This window comes from Leptonychotes weddellii, chromosome 9 (genome assembly GCF_054177405.1).
Source record: "Leptonychotes weddellii isolate Sample4059 chromosome 9, ASM5417740v2, whole genome shotgun sequence".
Classification (NCBI taxonomy): Eukaryota; Metazoa; Chordata; class Mammalia; order Carnivora; family Phocidae; genus Leptonychotes; species Leptonychotes weddellii.
In genome coordinates this window covers 9,909,586-9,915,255 of record NC_138377.1, presented here as the reverse complement: position 1 = coordinate 9,915,255, position 5,670 = coordinate 9,909,586, and positions in this window count along the sequence as shown.

Here is a 5,670-nt window from a genome sequence, read left to right as displayed (position 1 = left end):
AGGCTGGAAGTCTGAGATGGAGGTGTCGGTGGGTTTGGTTTCTTCTGGGCTCACAGAGGGCTGCCTCTCGCTGTGTCCTCATCTGACCTTTTTTCCCTCTGCCTGAGCACCCCAGTGTCTCTGCTTATAAGGACACCAGGCCTACTAGATCAGGGCCCCACCCTCCTGACCTCATTTAGCCTTAATCCCCTCCTTAAAGGCCCCGTCTCCAGATAGTCCCATTCTGAGATACTAGGGGTTAGGACTTCAACATAGGAACTTCGGGGGACACGATTCAGCTCATAACGGGGCGGGGGGGGGACTCACCCAAGGTTATGCACCAGTTAGAGGACAGAGTGAGGCTTGAACTCAGGGCTGACCGACACCAAAAGCTAAGGCTCTTTTTTCCCATCCCCCACAGCATCCCAACTGACCTGTTGTGTAGAAAACCAGAGCCAGCTAAGCCTTGCCTAGTTGGCCCCAGCTCTGGGCGAACTTGCCAGAGGCAGCCAGCCGCAGTGAGCATCACAGGGCTGGCCAGGCAGACAGGCCCAAGATGTGGCTGAACCGGCCTGGCTTCTCCGTGGGCCCTGAGCAAGGGGTCAGGAGTCCAGAGCTGGGCAACTGTGCATATGTGTGTGTCTGAGAGTGACAGGGACAAAGGCTGTGACATATGACAGGGGCTCATCTGTGTCCCCTCCCTGGCGTTTGTCCCCCCTCCCCTTGGCAGGCTGGTTCCCTCTGCCCTCCGCGTTTGCAAGCCTTCGGCCTGAGGCTGGAGCTGGGGCTGGCAGGGCTGAGATGAGGGAAGCCACCAGCTTTCCGCAGAGAGACTGGGTCATGCCCTGGCCCTTCTGCTCCTCCATCCCCGTGGTCTGCCAGTCCTGCCCATCAAGAAAAATCTCAAATGGGCCCTGAAGACGTCTGGCCCGTGGTGGCCTCCCAACACCTTAATGCGGGGAGCCCACTTTGCCCTCGCTATGCGCACCTTTCTGCTGGGGGCACAGGGGACAGGCCTGGAGAGGGAGGAGAGACAGGGAGAGGAGAGGAGCACCGTCTGGGGGCAGCAGCGACACCCCCGCCCGTCCCCGCTCGCAGACCTAGAGCCACCCCGGGGGGCAGACCCAGGGTGTGTCAGGAGGGCTGCACACACTGGGAGATGTGGTCACTGGCCATGCACTTCGGATTCCGGGACCCGAGGCGCCCCCTGCTCGGCGGTGTCATCCTGGCTGGGGGACGTGGGGAGCAGCTGTGGCAGGAAGCAGGCCCTTCCTCCGCAGGAAGGCTACATGGAGCAGGACTCTGGGGGGAGAAGGGCCAACTCAGAGCAAAGGCTCCCCCTCGTCCCCAGCTGGGATGCACTTTGCGGGGAACATTCTTTTCCGAGGAAGGCTCTCCAGGAATCAACTCTTTCAGCCCATGCCCATCCCCTAAGCCAGAGGGGACCTCTGACGTCTGTGTGGCTTTCAAGTCAGAAAACCTGCTCCGCAATCGGGCGGGAGGAACCTCAGTAGCAGGCGCGAGACCTGCGCTCCAGACCAGCTGGGAGCCCTAGGCAAGTCCCGGAACATGTCGGCCTCCCTCTCCCTGCTCTTAAAATGAGTATTTCTACCCCGATTTCCCAGGCTTGTTGCAGGAACCATGCCAACTCTTGGATGGGGACAGGTAGGGGAAGCCTCAGATCTTGAAAAGGTAAATAAATTCAGGGCTTGCACGTTTGGGCTGGGAGGTCGCTCACTGCCAAGGTTGCACGGCCAAGGTGATAAGTGGACTGAAATCCAACCTGGGCTCCCCTCGTCAAGGCTGCTCCCTGGCACGGGACCGTGTCCACCCAGAAGAAGGGGCACCTTTTCCAAATCTGTATGAAGGCATTCTACAGTCTAGAGGGAGTACAGGTGAGGTCAGATCTGGGGGTTGCTGAGCCACGTGCCGATTTTCAGCTTAGTGTGAGCAGCGTGGCAACAACAGTAGGCCAAGGGGGCTGTGGGGCTTGAGGGAGCGGAGGGTAAGCCACTTGGATGAAGCAAGGAGGGCACCCTGGAGCCAGGATGTCTGAGCTGGGTCTTGAAGGGTAAGGCGTTGGCCAAGACCAGAAGGGAATAGAACACCTGCAAGACCTCGGGGAGACAGCCCATGGGCCCTTGCGTTTCTGCATGCCTGGTGAACATCACAGCTTTTACTCTAGACTATCTGAAAAGCCTTAGAAGATACAGTTTCTCCCTCCCGGGAAGAGGGCCAATTTTTTTTCTTCCTGACCAGAATAAGGAAATAATCTCTCTCACCTTAGAAGATAGTGTCTCCCTTCAGGGCAAAAGTTGGGCAGGTTTGCTAGCATCCTCTTTGAAAAGATCCGGATTTTCCTAGGCTTGAGGTTCCTCGGCTGAGCCCCCAGCCCAGGGTGTGCCCAGGATCCACCTGGGCCCGCCTCCACCTCCCCCTCCGGGCACGTGATGGATAGGGAGACCCCCCCCAAGCAAATGTGAGGCTCATGCATCCCGAGGGCTTTGTCTCTGTCCCGGGGGGTCTCAGATCTCCTGCCAGCGCCCATGAAACTGTGATAGGTGACCTTGTTAGCCTGCGAGTGGGGTAAAAATCTTAGGCCCTGGCAGTTCTTGACAAGGAGGTTAAAGAAAGTGAGAAGTCTCAGAAAAATGAAATCGAAGTGTGCAGGGTAACGGGTCATTTCAAGGTGGCTTGAAGAGTTAGTCTGAGCAAGGAGAAGTGAGAGAGGAGGCCGGGCCAGGCCCTGAATAGTCCTGGCTGGCAGCTCAAGGAGTCTGGAAAGTCTCCACGCAACGTGGAACGGAACTGGAGGGGGCCGGGCTGGAGGCAGGGGGACTATGAAGCTGCCGCAGCGACCTGGGAGAGAGGAGGTGAGGTCTGAACTGGGAGGGTTCAGGGATGGGCAGGGGAACCCTGAGAAGCATCGAGGGGGTAGAGGCAGCAGGATATGGTGGAGGGTGTGAAGGGATTTTCGTCTTGAACACGGTGCTGGAGGGACGTGCCATCCGCTGAGATCGAGGGGCACGCGGGCTTGAGGGGGACCAGACTGCCTCAGCTTCGACAGAGCACAGTGGGATGAAGCCCATTAGATGTGTTTACATCCATGAGTTCAAAATGATCTTTATTTTTTTTTAAGATTTTATTTATTTATTGGACGGAGAGAGCACAAGCAGGGGGCGCAGCAGAGGGAGAGGGAGAAGCAGACTCCCCGCTGAGCAGGGAGCCGGATGCGGGACTCGATTCCAGGACCCCGGGATCATGACCTGAGCCAAAGGCAGAGGCTTCACCGACTGAGCCACCCAGGCGCCTCCAAAATGATCTTTAGAAAGCTTCCTGGGTCACCTTCTACCAATTCAAAAACCAGGTAAATAAGAGGACAGAGGGAGTCTTTTTCCTGCCTTTCCCACATGAGTTATGCCAAGGGGATAGCAGGCAAGGGGAAGTGACTCCTTCTAAAGTTGTTGCAGCTAATAAATGAGAACGGCTAGAATTAGAATTTCACCAGTTTGCAGCCCCTCGAATTCATGGATCCAGGCATTGAGCATCAACAAGTACTATCAGAAAGGAGCAAAACTCAGCCAGCCCACCTCCTGAGCAGAGAGCACAGCCCACTTCCAACCTTGCAGAGAGGGGCCCATCCGAGTCCGCCGGAGCCTCTGGCCCCAGCTGCTGATCTGTAGGAGCCCCCACGGTGGGGGGAGGGAGAGGAATGTGCTGACCGGCACCATTGTGTGCAGTCAGCAAAACCCAGACTGAGAAACTCCACGAGTCAACAGCCCCGGCTCTTCAATAGAAATCGGAAAGAAAAGAGATGGGGAGGAAACCTGTAGGTTAAAGGAGCTGAAAAGACATTACTGTTTTTTAAAAAATTTATTTAAATTCAATTTAAAAAATGTAGCATATTAGTTTCAGAGGTAGAGGTCAGGGATTCATCAGTTGCACGCAACACCCAGTGCTCATCTTATCACGTGCCCTCCTTAATGCCTGTCACCCGGGTACCCCATCCCCTCACCCCCCTCCCCTCCAGCAACCCTCAGTTTGTTCTCTGTAGTCAAGTCTCTTATGGTTTGTCTCCCTCTCTGATTTCGTCTTACTTTTCCCTCCCTTACCCTATGTTCCTGTTGTGTTTCTTATCTTCCACATATGAGTGAAATCATGGTATTTGTCTTTCTCTGACATTTCATTTAGCAAAATACCCTCTAGTTCCAACCACGTCATTGCAAATGGCAAGATTTCAATTTTTTGATGGCTGAGTAATATTCCCATTGTATATATATACCACATCTTCTTTATCCATTCATCTGTCGATGGACATCTGGGCTCTTCTCATAGTTTGGCTATTGTGGACATTGCTGCTATAAACATTGGGGTGCAGGTGCCCCTTCAGATCACTATGGTTGTATCCTTTGGATAAATACTTAGTAGTGCAGTTGCTGGGTCGTAGGGTAGCTCTATTTTCAACTTTTTGAGGAACCTCCACACTTTTCCAGAGTGGCTGCACCAGCTTGCATTCCCACCAACCTTGTAGGAGGGTTCCCCTTTCTCCACATCCTCGCCAACACCTGCTGTTTCCTGGGTTAATTTTAGTCCTTCTGACAGGTGTGAGGTGGTATCTCATTGTGGTTTTGATTTGTATTTCCCTGATGCCAAGCGATTTTGAGCATTTTTTCATGTGAAAGACATTACCATTTTTGTTAAGTAGGCAAGAGTGAACCAGTGTCTAGGGGGATGCACATGTGATAAAGCCACAAAGAACACAGGCAGAGTGGGTATGGGGACGGGGGGAGAGGGGCAAGGCTGTGATTGGGACGGAGGAGGGGTTCCTGGTGGCTGGTGTGGTTAGTTTTAGGTGTCAAAGTGCAGTGAGCCATGGTACCGATATCTGGTTGAGTCCTCTGGATGTTGTTGTGAAGGTGTTCTTTGGATGGGATTAACATGGAAATTGGTGGACTTTGAGTAAAGCAGGTCATCCTCCATAATGTGGGTGGGCCCCATCCAATCAGTTGAAAGCCTGCGTAGCGCCAAGCCTGAGCTCCTCGGAACAAGAAGGAATTCTACCAGCAAACTGCTTCTGTACTTGAACTGTAATTCCCCCCAACCCAGGTCTCCAGTCTGCAGACTTTGGACTTAACTAAGCCTCCACAGTCATGTGAGTCAATTCTTGAAGATAAATCTCTCCAAATATATATAGGTACACACATGCTATTGGGTCTGTTTCTGCAGAGAACCTTGACCTAATACAGCTGGTAAAGTTCTAGTTCTTGACTTTGGGGATAGTTACAAGGATGTTCACTTTATAATTCACTAAGCAACATGTATGTTTTGCATGGTTTTCTGTTTTTATAATGAAAAGGAAAAAAGTAAAGTATCATTTGCATATAGGTATGTTAATGTAGAAAAAGGGGGTTCTTGATGAATACCATATTGATATTCAGGATTTACGGGGAGAAGAGATGTGCACGTTTTGCTCTGAATATTTTTGTGTTGTGACTTTGTGCGAGAGCACGTCTGTACATTTTGGATAGAATTACAGAAAAAAAAATGCTGGTCCAAGTTGTGACACACATGGAAAGATCAACCCAATTAGAAATTGAACAGAAGAGGACTTAATAGGAGGGACAGAGAGCCCACTTCCACTGGGGGCCTGCTGGATCCACGGGACGAGAAGAAAAGCCAGGGCACTGTGAC